The sequence below is a fragment of the Rhea americana genome, unplaced genomic scaffold (genome assembly GCF_003343005.1).
Source record: "Rhea americana isolate MKP2758 unplaced genomic scaffold, rheAme1 scaffold_77, whole genome shotgun sequence".
NCBI classification, from domain to species: domain Eukaryota; kingdom Metazoa; phylum Chordata; class Aves; order Rheiformes; family Rheidae; genus Rhea; species Rhea americana.
The window spans coordinates 2,874,314-2,892,797 of NW_028186945.1; the positions used below are offsets into that span (position 1 = coordinate 2,874,314).

Sequence of the window (18,484 nt, forward strand, 5' to 3'; positions counted from 1 at the left end):
CTCTAAATCTTTCTCATGACCAATATGAGACGATTGCTGGCTGATGTTTTCTCTCTGGGCTTGAGTTGTGCCTGGCAAATTGATGATGTAGTTTGTGATTGTTTTCTGCCTTTGGGCATTTACAAAAYTTAAAGGGATTCGGTGCTTGTAGGGAGAACTGGAAAAAAGTCCTTACTACAGAGAGAGAATTCAGTCTCCTTATCACCCTTCTCAGGCAGAAGGTTTCAGCTGATACAAAGGCATATCTTAGTTTATCAAAAATATGATTGTGGTGATGCTTCCTGAAAGCCTTGGCTGGGGAGCCTCCGGCTTGCGGGCGTCTTGAGCGTGGTGCCCACAGGCACCTTGCTGACCTTCACGGGGGGAGCGAGCATATTAGTTCCAAAGCTTCAACAGAGGAGGCGGCGAACAAAAAAAGCCCAATCTTACTATTTTGTATTTTTATTTTTTTAAAAGACAATCTTATTTCTTTGGGAAAATCTAGTTTAGCATATGTAAAGCTTTGATTTGACAGGACAGTAAAGCAGGATTATTAACAACACTTTTTGATAATGCAGTCAGCTCTCTCAGCCTGCTGGTGAGGGTGCCACTTAAGAGAGCATTTTAAATAGAGTGATACTATCTGCTGATTTCGTGCAAGTTACCAGCAGCAGTYGTTAGTAGTAGAGCTGGTGTGGACTGAATTTGATCTTATGACAGTGAATTGAAAGAAAAAATATGGCAATGTCACAGATAGCCTAGAGCTCTTAGCCACTTGCTCGTATTCAATACTAGATTTTTTTGATCTGGAAAATGTTGACACTCCTAGTTTTTATCAAATGTAACCTGAGCATTTAATATGCACATGTAACCATTACAAGTCTTAAGAAGAGTTGATACCAGATTTTGCTACTTTATATTTGATTTTGAATTTTTATTATTTTTACTGAAACTATATTTAAACTGTTTGGATTCATATATGAAATATGAATAGTGAAATTGAAATTTATTTAGTCAGTGTCCTCCTATTCTTATACGTTCTCTGCTTGGGCTTTTATTTATTTATTCCGGACATTTGTGCAGTAAATTAGATAAGGGCAGAAAGCTTGAAGTGGCCACTTTTTGGCAACTGTGATGCTGCGTTTGAAGAATCCCTTAATGAAACCAGTGAATCTTGTAGATGATTTGTTTTTGTTTCTAAAAGTGAACATGTTTAAAGAGCTTTTTACCATGTTGTGTTTGCACATGAGCATATGTGCATATGTGAAAAAATGTCATGGAAAGTGGAAGCTTAATTTGCTGTTTTTCTGCTACTTTAAAATATAAGCTATTACAGAAATCAATAGTGACATTTTTAAACACACCAGCGTCCCTGTTAGGATGTGCACGTCATGCATGGATGTCATTCCATGCATGTGCAGGGAATAGGAAGGAGTGTGATACAGTCATCTTCTGTTTCACAGGGTGCCCCTAGGCAGTTGGCCAGAATGGCTGGGGCAGCGTGTGGTGGGGGCTGGTCACTGCAGAGCTCCCTGGGGTTCCCGCAGCCTCACGGAGGACTGAAACCTGTTGAGCTGCTGGTTGCTCAGCCCCACGGCTGCGCTCCTACCCCTCTTCCCTTTGYGAGCTCTTGTGATACCATGGCTGCGGTCGAGTTGGATCACTGCTGTGGCTGAAATGACCTTTTTTAGAAGGGAGCTGGTGAGGGAGCAAAGGATCCGTTCTCAGTTTTGTGGGAGGCAGTGCTAATGGGTGCTTGGGCTGGCTCTCTGCAAACACGTGGGCACCTCCTTTGACATGGCTGCTGGCTGTAGCTCCAGAAGTTACCAGCGTGGATCTGGGTAACAACAAGATGACAGCTGTTGTGCATAGTCAAATCTRGTCTAATTGTGTAGTCTGAATAGACTAGATCATGAATATACACACTTGCATCAGATTTGCCCATACACAACAGCTGTCATCTTGTTGTTACCTAGGTCYATGCTTGTAGTCTAAATAGACCAGATCATGAATATTGCACCTAGGGAAAAATAACCCTAGGCACCAGTACAAGCTGGGGGCTGACCTTCTGGAGAGCAGCTCTGCAGAGAAAGACCTGGGAGGGCTGGTGGAGGACAAGTTGACTGTGAGCCACCAATGTGCCCCTGTGGCCAAGAAGGCCAATGGTGTCCTGGGCTGCATTAGGAAGAGTGTTGCCAGCAGGTCAAGGGAGGTGATCCTGCCCCTCTCCTCAGCCCCGGTGAGRCCTCATCTGGAGTACTGTGTCCAGTTCTGGGCTCCCCAGTGCAAGAGAGACATGGAACTATTGGAGAGAGTCCAGGATAGGGCTGTGAGGAGGATCAGAGGGCTGGAGCATCTGCCCGATGAGGAACGACTGTGAGAGCTGGGGAGGAAAAGACTGAGGGGGGATCTTATCCATGCATATAAGTACCTGAAGGGAGGGCATCAAGGGGACGGGGACAAACTCTTTTCAGTTGTCCCATGTGACAGGACAAGAGGCAATGGGCAGAAATTGAAGCACAGGCAGTTCCGCCTGAACGTGAGGGGGAATTTCTTCACTGTGAGAATGACGGAGCACTGGCACAGGTTGCCCAGAGAGGTTGTGGAGTCTCCTTCTCTGGAGATATTCAAGGCCCGCCTGGAAGCAACCCTGTCTAMCATGCTCTAGGTGACCCTGCTGAGCAGGGGTGTTGGGCTAGATGAYCTCCAGAGGTCCCTTCCAACCTTACTGATTCTGTGATTCTATGAATATGGTAGAGAGAAAGTGTAAGCATCCCCTCTGGGATGGGGATAACATGGTTTTCCCGAGGAAGAGTGAATTTTGTAGAACAGTTAGCAGTTACATTTGGACCCTTCTTGTCTTAGGCTGGTTTCTTTATTTCTGTATTACCTGCTCTAGAACTGCTACTTCTCTGATTTACGAGGTTTTAAAAAATGCAGAGTGTATTTCAGAGGATGCCTCCTTTCCCCATGTCTTAATGCTGCTGGTGACCTATCCAGGGATGTTCAACAAGGGCAGGAATAGAAAAGAATCTGCTGCAAACATTTTTCACCAAAATTTATTTCCACCTTTGCTTCCTGAGATCAGTACAAAGTACCTTGACCTGAAGGTTTTGCTGCAGGATTCATTTATTGATCTATGGCTCTGGAGCAGCAAGGTCATGAGAAGGACGGACATGGATGATGTAAGGAATCACTTGGCTCCATTTCTGTCCCAAGCTATTTTGTTTTTTGTTTAAAATGAGGAAAATCTGCTGTCTCATCTGATTAGCATTCATAAACACCTACCGTAAAGCACAAGTTTCTCAAGGTGAAATGAATTAATATTTAGGCTTCTCCTCTAAAAATAGATTCTCCACTCCAAAGTTGTCATTATGTCCTTGCTCCTCTTTTAACTCTTTTTTGAGCCTTTATTTAACCATACAAAACACATTTTCTTTGGATACTTCCCACACTTTCTCTTTTTAAAACTTGTGATTTTTACAAGGAAGTACCATTTCAATTGGGAGTTGGGATGTGTGAGTCTCCCTGGAAAATGAGAAGCAACTTCTGTGTATGCATAAAGTTTTCTGGTGGAAGCTGGGTTTTGAGGAGTGATTATGTAAAAGCAGGTCTGATCCTGTGTGTACTTAAAATCACTATACCAACATCAGCTTTTGAAATACTTTCAAAGCTTTTAACTTTTCAGAGCCCTGTAGGGTCACAGCAGAGGAGAGGATTATGTGTTTCTGTTTTTGCTAGTGAAATCATCATTGATGTTACATTGAGTGATATTCAGTTATATCTGTATAAACCTATTAGCAGCTGAAAAAGCTTGCAGAGGTGTCAGTGTGCGTAAAATTTGAAGACTGCAGGTGCTGGTCAGCTGTCATCTGTGGCCATGGGTCACCTGTCTGCTGCTCCGGCCAAATGCAGCAATGCGAGTCCSTGATCTTGTGTTTTGTTGGGCGGGCAGCAAAGGAAGAGCAGCTCTGCTTGCGGCACACTRATGCGGCATCAGAGAGGCCAAGCGTGAGGCTTTACAGCCACGATTTGGAACGGAGCTTTCGGAGTAAATAATAGAACTTAATTTGCTCTCATAATGATTCACTTGTGAGTACAGTTTTGAACACTACCAGGGGAAGTCTGAATTTTTGTGTATGTCTTTGAAAAAGTTATGTGGAATATGGCAATTTGATTTGTGGTTTGTGCTACTTGATGTCATTCAGAGGATGGATGTTTTTTGCAAAATCAAATAAAGCAAGAGCAGCAGCCCTCTCTCCCTTCTCTCCAACCCCCAGGTTTCACAGCATATCCCAACTCAGAAGGATAGATAACAGCATGTTCAGGTTTTACCAGATTATACTTCTTTGTAGTGCTCTGATTTTTTTTTTCTCTGAAAGTATAAGATGCATCTTACCATGAAGAGTTCTTGTGACAGATATTTCCTGTGGTAGTTTGAAAACTATGATTTTTTTTTCCTGTGTAGGAGAGAGCTTGTCTGAATCATTTTCAATGCCATTTTGTTGATCTCTTCTCCCTGAGCTCTCATAAAGATCTTCCTCAAGCAGTTGTGTGCTGGTTTTATTAAATCTTTTGGCCTTTTGGGTTATTTGTATGTACTGTTGAATGTGAAATTTTAAGATTGGTGATTTCGACTTTCTAACCATTTTGAGGAAGTGAGAAGGTGTTACGAATTTGATTCATGTGCAGTAATTGTGGAGTGGGTCTGTTACACTAGAACTGTGGGGCTGGAGACAAGGCTGTGGGGTTGTTTTTTAATTCTAAAATTTTCTGAAGTTGTGCAGTTGTAGAAATCATCTGAATAAAGATTTTGTGAAAAGCTTTATTAATCTTTAAAGCAAAATAGAGAATGAAAGTTTTCTGGAAGTATTTTCCATTGAGCTATACCTTCATAATTTTAACTGTTACTGTAACTTGATGCACTGATTATACTAATTTTCTTATGATTTTGGAGCCTCATGTATTTAAGTGCTCACTGGCTAATCTGTGAACAGTTTTGCCTTACAGCTGTTAARTGATCTGGTTTTCTGCTTTTGAAAAGAAAACAAAACATGGCATTACTTTTGGAGCAAATTTTTGTTTACCTATGAGTCAAATTCTGGTTTCTCTCAACTGTTACAAGTGCTATAACAAAGAACTGGTCTGAGCTTTTCATCTACTTGCTTGTGTCTTCTTTCAAAGATAAGAGTGAAGTGAAAGCAAAACATGAAAAGAGGGTTTCAGTAGAAAATAAGCTTTGGGGGGCTTTTGATTTAAAAATGTGATAAAAATATGTAATAATTACAATTCATAAATACCTCGCATCCGAATTAGGAATTGGAGTAAGTGGGGGAGAGATTGAATGGGATTCATTTGGGGACCCTGTGAAAAGGAGGTGACTACTCCGCATGCAGTTTTCAGAAATCACTCCAAGCCAAGTAGGTTGTTAGCATTTGAATAGCTGAGTTTGTACTGATCCACAGTGTATAGTGTGCAAGCGGCTCTCCGTAACTCTTGCCATACACTTAGAAATGGACASTCTCTTGTGTCTTCCTTCCCTGTCCTACCACAAGGTTTCCAGTACGTGCAAGTGACCTGTTAACAGCAGTCATTAGTGGTGGAGATGACTGTACCTGTTGACCTAGAGGCTTTGCTTGTACAGTGATGGCATGTTTGTTAGTGATGATTGTAAATGTCCTGAGGCTCGGTTGCCTCAGTCAGCACATAGTGCTCAGACTTCTGTAGTATGGTTTCATAACTGGCTTCATCTGAATTAGTGGGGTGGCATTTAAAACATCCTGAATTTAACATCCATTTTTTCTCCAAAATGAGGTGGCAGCCCATACTCTGTTTTGCTGCCAATCAGTTCCTGCAGATACCTAGACAATTTCAACTGTTTCTGCAGAGAAACAATCCTGCAGCTGAATTCTTGAGATGGGAATCCTGAGCCCTGCTCCTTGCCAACACTGCAGCACTGTGTTGCATTTGCAGCATTTTATTGCAGCTTGATAAAAATAGATGCAGAACAGAAACTTACCCTGCAAATAACAGCCTGTCCTACTGCACAGAAATGTCAGCGTGGCACTGCAAGCTGCCGAAAGAGCAGCTTAACTGCCCGGAGGCACTTAAAAGAAATGTTTTCAGACTTGCAAGACTTTAAGTGAGGAATGCGGGAGGAGGTGTATAGTAGAAAGTCTGCTTTCCCTGCAGTGGCTCTTTTTTGGAGGCTTCATTATTTCTACTGTACAGGATACAACTTGTTTTCATTTCTGTGCAGGCTGAATTGCTTTGCAATGAATGTTGGTGCTCCCCTAGGGAAAGTATCTTGCTTTGGTGTTAGCTTACTCTTGAATATTATTAAAGCGATTACTTCACAGCTGCAATTTATCAGACTTTTAAAAATGAAACARAGTGTCAAACAGGAATGCCAGAAGTATAAAACTTTTCCAGCAGAATACTTGAAACATGCCCAAAAAATCCCTGTTCCYCCCCCCCCCCAAGTTCTCCATCCCTTTGTGTTTCAGAAATCTGATTGTTCCTTTTGCTTTGCCAGTTACTATTTCAGAAGAAAACTAAATGTGCAGGTTCCTAGAGGCTATGCCTTATAACCACAGAAAAATCAAGAAACAGCCCCTTTCCTGGTGACAGTTTGGCTTGTTTGTCGTCTTGATCCGTGAGGTGTTAGTGGTTAGGGCAGGGATGGCCAGTGCTCCCACTTGGCTTTGAAGAGGAGAGAGGTTCCTTGGCATGCTGGGGTGGAAGAGAGTTCATGGTATCAATCAGGCACAAACTGCTCTCTGAGTGATTCCTGTTACTCTGCTAGGAGATGAGATGCAGCTGGCCTGTTGTAAATGCGCAGCTTAGTCCTAGAGCCTGTGCCGTGATGTTGGCCAGAGCAGCCTGTGGTGCCGCTCCTGCTGGAATACCAGTTTTCTTAGAATGGCTTGTGAGGCTCAGGCCTGTTGCTGGGCTAGAGCAAAGTGCTAGGAAGCAAGGGCTTGAGAGGCTAGAAGTTTGCAGTGATGCCAATTTCAACATGGCCGTGTCTCCATCTCCTGGTAATGCCAAGTAAGCTTATGTGATTGTCAATATGTGGTAGGCTTTCTCTGTTAGTGTGTGACAACACTATCAGTATTAACATGGTACTGTGTTGTCCTGGGTGTGTGTTGTGWTGTGTGGCTTTGAGCACTGTAACTTTCTGGGCTTGTACTACAGCAGTCAAGTGCTCGTATCCATAGCACGTTCAGAGACAGTGTYTGTTAGCTCTGGTGGCCATGGGAGGAAATGAGCTAGGCCTGCAAATCCTTTTCTAGCAGGAAGAAAGCTGCTGTCATAGAGCAAAAGCATGGTTCCTCCTTGCCCTAATTACCGGGAGTAATGGCTGCTGCTATTTCTGTTCTTTAGGATCTGCTGCTAGGAGGGACTGCTGAGACTGTTRTGAGGCTGGAAGGGGAACAGTGCAGTTACCAGCACTGGTGCTGTAGTGCTTCAGCTGAACAAAGCTGACGGGAGTTCAGAACCTCAGGGCAACACAGCAGGAAGTTACAGTCACAAGGAGGTACCTTGGAGAGTTAGGGGAAGACTTGTTTCAAGCATGGTTCTTACATGGGAAATGCCATGATACTTCTTGCCATTTGGCATGATGTCCAGGAAGACAAATTGACCATTTGATACAGAATTGTGCAGTGATTACAAATAAGCCTAAAACTTTCACACAATAAAAGACTTTAAAAAACATGTTCATGGGCTTCAAAGTACACCAATGACAATCTATAAAGTTTTTGTCATATTTTAGGAGGTTGTAGTCTGAAACTACTGTAGTTTTGTTGGCAAGTATTTTGGAAAACAATTGAGTTTGAGAAGGCAATTAATGCTGTGTGACCTCTCAGACTGATAAAACCTGGAAATAACTCTAAAAATAGAAGTAGTGCATGAGAGGAAGGGATGATGATGTGTGCTGGTGTTGGTAATACATGTCAGCCCAAGCTAGTGTGTCTCAGTATGAGCAGTCTGGTATGTTGTTCCTGCTGTCTTCCATAAAGCACTTTCATTGCCAGGTGAACACTTGGGTTCTCAGCACACTTCTGCTGCTGGGCTGATGAAGCTTTCTCTCCTTCTGCATGTATAGAAGTATGCAAGATGGAGAATAGGCTATATCTTTGTCTGATGGGTGAATTAAAAAAAAAAGCATTGGACAGTAGTAGCGTTTATAATTGAGTCAAATCATGTTGTTAACAGTGTTTATGAAGATACAGTGGAATATCTTGGGATAATTGTTCGTTGATACTGAGCCTTGTTTATTCCTTTATATTTTGCAAGATCGAAGTGATGCATTATTTTTGAACCTCCCCAGAAAAATTTCAGAATATAGATGTAAATTAATATGCTGAACAGACATAATTTTACACGTGTAGTCCAGGTTCATTAAAATCCATGGTCAGCCATGTTCAGATGTGGTTGTAGATAGCTAAAGAGGTCATTTGGAAGATGCGGGGTTTTGAAGTTGTGTTTTTTTTTGACTGCTGGTATACAAGCAATGTACCTTTGCAGTGATAAATGATTCAAATCCTTCTGTATCAGGTTATGGATATTCCAGGAAACAAACATCCTCTGCAGTTGTGTGAATGGAATAATCAGTTTGTCTGATATCAGTGGAATTAGGACCATCAGACAGTGGTTTGAACTGCTGTTTGAATGCCGAGTAGCTAATTTTCTTATTTCATCTATGACTGATAGAATTTTCCTGGATTGGCATTGCACTGCTGGCATGGACCATGCTGATCCTGCACACCTTGTTTTACATGGCTTTGACAGGGTGCTGGGRATGGTGGAGGTGCTGGCTGCAGTTTGTATGTTACAGGAGGTTGATGGGCACTCTCAGTCCTATAAAGCTAGAAAGAAATACATGTACTCATCTTTGGAGGTGAGGAGGGTGGAAGTCTGAGGCTTGTCATGTTACTTTCCCTGACTCTTGTCTTTCTCCCTGATGTGCATGGAATAGAGATTTAAGACTGTTTAACTCATCTTAGTCCTGCTCAACTTGTGCTCMTACAGCCTTTGCTTATAGCAAGGAGGGTAGTGTAGAAATAATTTGGTACCTCTGAATTTCTGCGCTGGTTAGCCTGAAGATCTCCCTGCTATTGTATGCTACTTTTCTTTAAGCCTTTTTTAGTKTCGGAACATTTCATGCAAATGTTTGTGGCGTTACCTTCACTGCACTCCTGAGAAGCCGGAAGGCATTATTATCTTTGCTTTACAGCTGGAGAACTGAAGCACAGAGATTAAATAACTAGATAACACCCAGTCTTAGAGCAGTTAGATCACTTTTAGTATTTTGTCCTTCATTTCAAGGGTCTTCTCTCACATTTTGATACGCATAAATAACCAAGATCTTGTTAACCTTTCTTGTACCTTTAGATGCTTGGTTTTCATTTTATTTCTGAAAATCTTATAATCTTTCTACATAGTTAATCTTACTACTTCAAGTAGCCTTTGTTTCAGCAACTGTATCATTTCCATGTGGAATCTGGAGTATTCAGCTACAGCACGTTTTGAGAGAATAGTTCCTCTATTGTTGAAAAAACAGTATAGAACATGAGGTGTTAAGGAAGCCTTCAGTTGTTTCAGCTCAAGGAGTCCAGAAGGTCTGGGTTTTTCTTATTTAATGTAATTAGGCTTATTCAGAAATTCAGAYTGAAACTGTAGAATGTGTGCTATAACAGGATTTTTTTTTTCCTTTTGACTAGGAGATCATTAAGGATGATGTGTAAAGAGATTTAAAGATGCCATCAACTTGCAGAGCTGTGTGCTCATTGCCTGAAATACCAAGGGTAATGTTAACGGGCAGTCCACATAATATTCTTTAAACATAATGTTTCCCCTTTTAACATCTGATGTCCCCAAGTTCCAATTTGCCAGCTTGCACTGCATGGGGTGCTCTATCACACGCCGCTCTGCTGACAGCAGATCAATCACTTAGATCAGCTGAAGCATGAAACCAGATGAGTACAAGGAAAAGCTTGGAAAATGCTACTGTGCTGGTATGTATACCACAAAGCTCTGAATTCTTAGCACCTTATTTTTACTTACTGTGAAATGGATCAGGATTTGAAAATAATTTGGGTATTTAAAATACCTGAAATGAACATAGTACCTGCTAATGTGGGAGAGGAGTATTTTAATATCCTTGCTCTGAGAGATACTTAACAGATCTGTAGCCATCAGTGTGTGCTGACTTGGCAATTAGTTTAGGACATTCAGTATGCAAGTGTATCAGCTGATGCACTTTTCTGTCTCGGTGCAGACAGCATTTATACTGAATAACTGCTTCTAATTTCAATATAATCAAAATCAATCTATTTAGAGTCTGACAAGCTTGAGTGCTTCTCATCTGTGATGACGAGGACTGTGCTGATCTCCAGCACAATGCCTCCCTATACCTTTCATCAGCGTATGAAGTTGATTTGGCTTTTGCACAGAGAATCTCCCAAGTCTGTTCTAAATGGTGGAATAGGGCAGTGGGGTGGCCAGCAGCAGAGCCGAGTACAAGAAAATGTCTATCTGATGAGCAGCACCCCTCTAGTAGGGGGGCGTTGTGTGGGATTCTCCAACCAAAATTCTGTGGTTGCATAAGAAGCTGCTGCACTTACATCGGAGGGAAGGACAGCTGAAGTGCTGGGTTTTGCATTTTCTTTTTAACAGCTTTTTAACATATGGAAAAAAAGCCCAAGCCCCCAAAACCTCAGCATTGCTGAACAGTTATTTTATACATGTATTTCAAACTCAGTTTATTTTAAACAGTATGTCTTCTCTAGTAAAGACAGAAAAGGTCTGATATGACTATTTGAACGTTAAAAAGATGCAGAAAGATTCTATGATATGTAGAATGTTGATACAGTCTACTAGAGTTATTTCTTCTTAGTCTTTAAGGAACACATTTCTTAATACAACTTCCTGTTTTAAGAATGTGATTTTATTCTATAATTAAGAATTTTTCTCACAAAATCTGCCTTAGCTGACTGCAATTATTATGCAGATTATATAATAATAGCTAAGTGCATACTATTTTAGGAGAATGGTTGTATTCACATTTTCTTAAGAAATTATGTAGGAAACTTCACCTTTAGCCTTAAATATCATGCCATTCACAATGTAGGCTGTGGCTATGGATTTTTAAAAGATGCAAGGAAAGATATGGCTGTATGTCTGAAAGCAGGAGAAGATCTCAGTATGTAAAATGGCCTGGGCCAGTGCAGTGAACTAAGTCTGTTAAGTGTGTGAATGCCTCATTGGAAAAAAAAAAAAAAAAAAAAAAAAAAAAAAAAAAGGCATGATCCTCTTGAGGTGCTGTTAAGTCCTGGCAAAAAAAGGCACTTGAGGAAAAGCAAAGCAGGATGGGTAATACAATATATTTTTTTCCTCTGACATTTGTGATAGGAAGTCGAGGTATAAGCACCGGTATACCTGGAAAATTTTTCACAGACGTTTTCTGTTTTGCTAGAGTTGCTTATCATATAAAGTAGTCCTTCTGAACTATAGTAATGCTTTCTCCATTTGCTAAGATAAATGTAAATTTAGTGATGAAAATTGGAAATTGCTCTYTCATACTTTCCCATTAGGTTGCCTGTTTGCTGAATTAGCTCTGATTGAGAAGGTAATCTGTGGGACCAGAGCAAATGTACAATGGCCTAGTTATTAACATAGTTTTCTCCACTATAGATGTGAAATGTTGGATTAAAAAATAGTCTTGCCTGGTACACTTTTATATGGCTGATGTGGATGGTTGCACAATATATATCGAAATTCCAATTAATATTGTGCATTTTTTAAGAACTTTTTATGAATGGGACCAGATCCAGTAACCCTTGATTTTTCCTAAGTGCATATATTTAAATGAGCTGTATATCACAGTAGTGGGAGGTTAATTTGAATGTTGCGTATTACTTTATAACTAGTTAGAGTAATAATGTTTGCATGCATTTATAAATGTTTCTAAGTAAACTTAAAAATTTGGCAGATATACATTGTACACCCACAAAACACTTTCTTCCCTTCAGTGATTTCTGCAACTTATTTTCACACTGTACATCCCACAGTGAAAATCATGTGTGAATTCTGTAGAAGGTAATAAACATAAGCATCAGCCACTAGAGGGAGCAAGATTTCAAATACTGTAGTTAAGAATAATATAGAAATAATTAGTACATAGACCAATAAGATTGTGTAGTCTAACTCCCTATATAAAATAGGGTGCAAAACCTTATCTACTAATTTTTGTATCCATCCTATAATTCCTGTTTGAAGTGTGAAATATTTTTTTAGGTAGAAAGTTATTTAAATCTTTAAGATTTATAGTGATGGGAAATCCACTGTATTCCAATGGGTAAGGTTAAAATAATATAAAACTGCTTTTATCATCTTAAGTTTTGCTTTTGAGCTCCTGATTCTCTAACATGTTTGGAGGAGGGACAAAGATGGCGTTCAGTATGCTTACAGCCTCTCTCTTCTGCTCTTCTGGATGGGGGTACTTTTACTCTTTAGGCTTGGATAAGCTGAATAAATTGAGCTTTTCAGGCCTTATACTATAGAATGGCAGGTCTCATTATCATTCATATATCTATCTATCTATCTATCTATCTATCTATCTATGTATATATACTTTTTTTTCTGAATGCCTCCTGATTTTTTTCAAGTCTTTGTGAAATGGGGATGTCACAGCTAACTATACTCTAATCCCCCAGTGCTCACTGCAGTAGTTGTATCATCTTACTCCCATGAGAGATTTTCCTGCYTGTGGTGGAGTATTTGTTCTTTCAGCTATAACATCACATTAGGAGCTCCTACTCAGCTGCTTCTCTATGATAGTACCTGAAGTCTCATTGTCCCTGTCTTTCAGAATCCTGACTCCTATTACATCTGTTGGGCCTGTTTTTTATTTTAGTTTTTGTTTTTATTTTATTTTATTTTGGTACAACTTCATGTCTGGCAATGTTCGTATGTTGTTCAAACAAGGCAGCTTTATCCARTGACAAACTCTGTTGTTCTTGTCGTTATTTACCACTTTTTTTTTTTGTCATTTACTGGAAGGGGTATTATTTCTTCCAGATCACTGATAGCAGTACTGAATTCTAGTAAACCACTGATGATCCACTGAAAAAGTTTTATCTGCAGTTACTTTTTGAAATCTATTGGTGGATTTTAATGTTTTCTGTAAGCTTCATAAGCTTTTGCATTGTGCTAATTATCTTATTTAAACATGATATAGTCACAGGTTAAATGTTTTACAAATGTCTCAATGTATTGTCAACTCAGAGGTTTATTAACCAGACTTTAAATCTCAGTGAAAAGTGATCGTTGTTTGGGCAAACTGGCTTATGTATAAAACTGTATCTAGTGACACTAAGTGTGATGAATACCTGAATTCATTACTGATAGCTATCCTYCTTATTCTTTCAAAGTACAGCTATGACATGATGACTTCATTTTTAATATTGTAGAATTTCCAGATATTCTAAAACACTTTGAAAATAGCCACAGCTGAATGAGTACCTTGGCCAGTTCCTTTCCTATAATTTGGAAAATAATTATCTGACTAAAAAAATTAGCTAACCTTTCCTCTTCTTTTYAGTCTGCAGCCTCAGTTGACATCTAATCCCCTAAGTTATTGATAGAATAAGTATTTGTCACCTGAAGATGTGATTACATAATCTTACTTTCTTATGGGTAAAGAAGAGGAACATTAAGGCAACAATTACTTTAAACTTTTTCTTTCATTATTTACATATTTACACTCTCTTACAGTATTAAGCCTGTATGATTGTTAGGATTTTGCTCATCTGTAACATACTTAAGTTTTTTTTTTTTTTTTTATCTGTACTACTATTAGTAAACTTTCAGTGTGTGGCTTGCTATGAATCTAAGCAGTTTTTAATGCTTTAGTAATGCTTTGGGGCAGTGAGTCCAGAACAGTCCTTGTATATGTTTTGAAAAATTATAATGTATATTGATTTAATGATCAGAATAAAGAAAGCCATTGGAATATTATATGTAAAATCTTAATTTGTATTGGTACTTTGATGATTTTATTTTAAAGACGTACCAACTTCCTAAGTATTTTGTAGTGGTACTTAAAAKATGCATACATACTAATGTTGCATATTAAAACATTTCTGGAGAAGAATTTTTATTCCTATTAATCATTGGAAATAAATGTTGATATTTTGAAATCTTTTTGCTTATGTATTGAAAGGGAATCTTTCTTAGAGAAAGGATGCCTTGTATAAGTTTGCTTTTGTAAATCTAATTTTCTTCAAAGCAACAGTGGATTATTCACTTTTTCTGACTTGAGTGGCGTTTTTATAATCTTTAAGTAAATATAAAAGGGAAAACTTAATGATCTTTATTGCTTGTTCTTGTTATGTAATGCTTTGTGAAAAGTTGCACTGTAAAGCACTTCGTAAGTGATGGAGTTTCCTGAGCTCCTTGTTCATTTTGGGTTGGCTGTGCAACGGAAAATGTAAGACAGTAAACAATGTAAGCTTGCAGGTTCTCAACTGTTGTATTTGATTTTAATGTTAATGTCGACTACAAATTTATCTAAATATTTTTAATTTGACATTCACAGTAGCTGGGTATATAATATTTTGTTGCAGGGGAATATAATTTAATTGTCACGTATGTGTTTATCAGTGTGCTGTAGGTTTGTTTCTAATAACTTAGCCCTTAAATATTTACGAACATGGTGTCATTTACATTATGCGATTTTCTGTCCAGCTGTACTTTTAGCTGGTTATCTCTCTTACACACACCAAAACCAAACCAAAGGAACCTCTTCCCGACCCCAAACCCACCTGGCTGTTGAGCTTRTGCTTGCTGAATTGTTGCAGGGATATGGCACACTGCCAGACTGTGGGGTGAAGGAGGTGGGGGGGGTTTCAGGGAGCAGGACGCTCCTTTGGCAGCAGCTGCCTCCTTGGCCCATCTTCCTCGGTGGCCACGCACTCCCTCTGCTCCCTTTGGGCTGGGCCAGGTGCTCTCTTGTCCCTCCTGACCTGGCTCAGCTCACTGAGCTGGGGGAGAGGGTGGCAGCTTGAATAGCAACATTGCACCAGYTTCACTAGCTTGTGAAACTTCTCTCCCTTGAGATACTTGCTTTGAAATCAGACTTTTCTGTGGCATGGAAAAACAAAAGTACGAACTGCAGACACCCTTTTGGAGGCTGTCGTGCATTATGAAGTTTCAGCATCATTTGCATTTTGTGCTCTGAAGTAAGGGCTAGTTTTCSCTCTATGAAGCATGCTTATATATGTAAGGTTGCTGTGGGACTATGCTGGACTCTTCTCAACATCTACTTTCGTTTATGTGCCTCTGTCAAAATCTCAGTAGTACCTCAATGTGCGAATGTCCACCAAGCATATCAGAAAAATAATTTTTCAAGACTCCTTTCATTATGGCCTGTATTTAACAGCCTGACTGGTTAGCAGGATTATGTGCATGTAAACAGCTCTACACAGAAAGTCAAGGTGAAGCTAAGTCTGACTCCATAGGTCATGTAATTCTGGGAGCTATTACTTGTGCAGAGTCTATGCAGGGTTTAGAAACAGCACTGTAAGGGTTTGATGATGGCCATCAGACCCTACAGCTTGAAATGACTCATGCGCAGTATTAACCACAGAATGGCATTCAGACGTGATTATTTACGGTACTCTGTGTTGCTATACAAATGGACAGAAAATTTATCTAAAATTTCTTTTCCTTTCTACATTTGCAAAAATGTAGCCAGCCAGATCATGAAATGTGTATTGCAATAGCTAGGTCCATGTAGTTGCTTTAAGGACAATCATCTGTCCAGTTAGAATCATAGAATCAGTAAGGTTGGAAGGGCCCTCTGGAGAGCCCAACCTCCCYGCTCAGCAGGGCCACCTAGAGCATGTTAGACAGGGTTGAATCTAGGCAGGCTTTGAATATCTATAGAAGGCTATACTTTTGCTACCAGAATTTGTCTRAAGGCAAGTGGCAATCTAACTTTTTAGGTGAGTCTTTGCCAACAGAATGATAAATTAGGGTTGCTTCGCTTTTGAAAATATTTTAGGATAGGTATTGACATTGGGTGCCTCAGATCTTTGTTAATAAAGTGGTAGAGACTTTTGCAAAGAAATCCTCAGTTGAATTACAGCCTAGACTTGCAGGAGAAAAGATTGTTAATATTTGGCCTTACTATAAAATGAATTTTGAGCTCATACCACCACCATCACATATGGTGCATTTGGTAGAATGTGACTGAGATACGGTACCTGAACTGTTTTTGTTCATAAGAGAGGGAAGTTGGTCCTTCAACTGCCTCATGGGAAGGGTGGGGATGGGAGGGAGTTTGTCTGCGAGATGGGGACACTAAAGCTTTTTCTTCATGATAGGTGGAAGACTTCACTGTTACTCTTTACCTAGTGCTGTTCACCACATCAAACACATACAGTAGCCTAGTCATCATTGCATACAGTTCTTTCTGCAAACATGCAAATTATAAGCAAAGGTTGTGTACAGAGCAGAGAAGATGAGGCAGYAGAGAGGGTGAAGGAGGAAATGTTTCAAGTGCAGAGCATTGGTAATTCTCTCCTTAAGCAGTAGGAGCTTTAAGAATGAAAGCTACCCAAGCATATCTGCCTTCATATGAACTTTTAAAACTTCATGCTATGTTACTGGCTGTTGTAGGTGTATATACCTATCCATTAACGCAAAGAATTATAGAAAGAGAGGCATATAGGCTGAGTGAGGAGGGCAGTCCTGCCTAGCCCTTGCAGAGGGGACATGAGTGGAGGCTGGCCTGAGTACTGGCTTCTGCAGCTATTTCAGTTACTCATCCAATACAGTTTGAACAAGAAAATCTGACTTGTGAACTAGATGTTGGCTGATGTTTTCCCTCCTTCCCATAACTGATCTTTGCCTAAAAACCAGATACCTTTAGAGAAGTATTAGATGCTGCTTTTCTGTTTGATCTGTGTCAAACTGAGCTTGGCTATAGTGGCATGTCAGTAAGTCATGTCTGCTGGTGGTTTATACTAGTGTCTTTGGTGATAATTGCTGTATGAACACCTTACTAAATGCCTCTCTAAACCTATTTTAAACATTTTCTTTCTTACTCTATCTTCTAACTGTCTTCCATTTCGTTATGTGTTTGAAGATTTTTTTTCTTTATTGTATTCCTCTGCATCCTCTGAATAGGATAAGGTTTGTTCATGTGCTGTACAAAAGCCAGAACCCATGACAGTGTTTCTCTGCAACCTAGAAAGAAACGTGTTTTAGTTTGTTAGTTACAGGACATTTTAGTGCCTTCCTTGCAATGAGCAGTTCTGGAGGCTTTTCAAAATATAGACTAATGTTTAGATGCTGTTACATGCCTARCTGCTGTCCTTAGAGCTGCCTCCTGCTCCAGCCCGTCATGAAAGCCCTTCCAGCTCATCTCGGTACTAGSCTGTATTTACATCAGTCTTTTTCTTTGCTTCCCACAATTTAGTACCACTACTCCAGATGAGTAGTGATTTAACCAGAGTGTTGCCCAGCTTCTCTCAGAGGAAGCTCTGTGGCTGGCTATCATGGTAGTCAGTGTTTTTCTAGGCCACAGCTCCTGAAGCATTAAGACTATGCAGGAWTCTTGCTTTTATTAAGTAAACACTCTCAGCACAAAACTTGCCGGGTTCTCTCTGTAACAGTAAATGTGACCCTTATGCGACCCTTAGACAAACTAAAAGGCCAATAGAAATCTGAAGTATGTTAAAACAAACCTCACCATTTTTGAAGCCACAGGAAATGTTTTTCTATATGTGACTGCTGCTGTTTTTGAATACCAGAATTTGGCATTACTGAATGCGACTGCAGTACAGTAGTAAATTTTAGAAACTCTGTATGTAGTTGTATACTGCAGAGGTGTGGGGGGAAATACTTGTCTAGATAGTGCTCTAGAGGGAGAAAAGAGTGAGCTTGAAGGTGATGCTGGAATTGGGAGTGGAAAGACTGAACTTGGGAGCCAGAACACATGGAGCTAAAATGAGAAGAAAAGTGAAGGTGGAAGGATGGAGAAAAATCAGTAAAGCAAAACAGCTAAGCTGGAAGGTAGCTGGGGTAAGGGAATGGTGAAAAGAGAAGGAAGCCAAAGGAAGAAAGTCAGGAGGGAATGACTCAAAGTACCTGGTGATTAGGTCACCATTTTGAGTGGAAAAGGTCTGTAAAGTCCTTCTGTGCCCTTCTTATGCCAGCCACTGTGTTAGGGTAGCGTTTTCAAAGGGCAAGAGCTGGTAATGGAGGCTGGTGTCCYGGCGTGCTGAGACTGGTCTTCGGCGCGGCGGGTGCCCCGTGGGAGTAGTAACTAAGTGCCTGCACGGCCAGCTCTGCTAGGAGAGGTGGAACTCTAGCAGTCACGTACGCAGCACGTATGCATGCTGGACATTTAGGCTACGCGAGCCACGGTTAACGCGTGCTCTTGGCCGGCAAGAGCGGAGCGGCGGCCGGCGGACGCGAGGCGGACGCGAGG

The 18,484-nt window shown here is 40.3% G+C and overlaps 1 protein-coding gene across 1 annotated transcript in view; it reads left to right on the forward strand.

Annotated features, from left to right (window-relative positions):
• Nucleotides 1-18,484, forward strand: part of MAST4 (microtubule associated serine/threonine kinase family member 4) — a 216,875-nt gene that overhangs the window by 95,220 nt on the left and 103,171 nt on the right. The gene's annotated exons all lie outside the window — the stretch shown is intronic.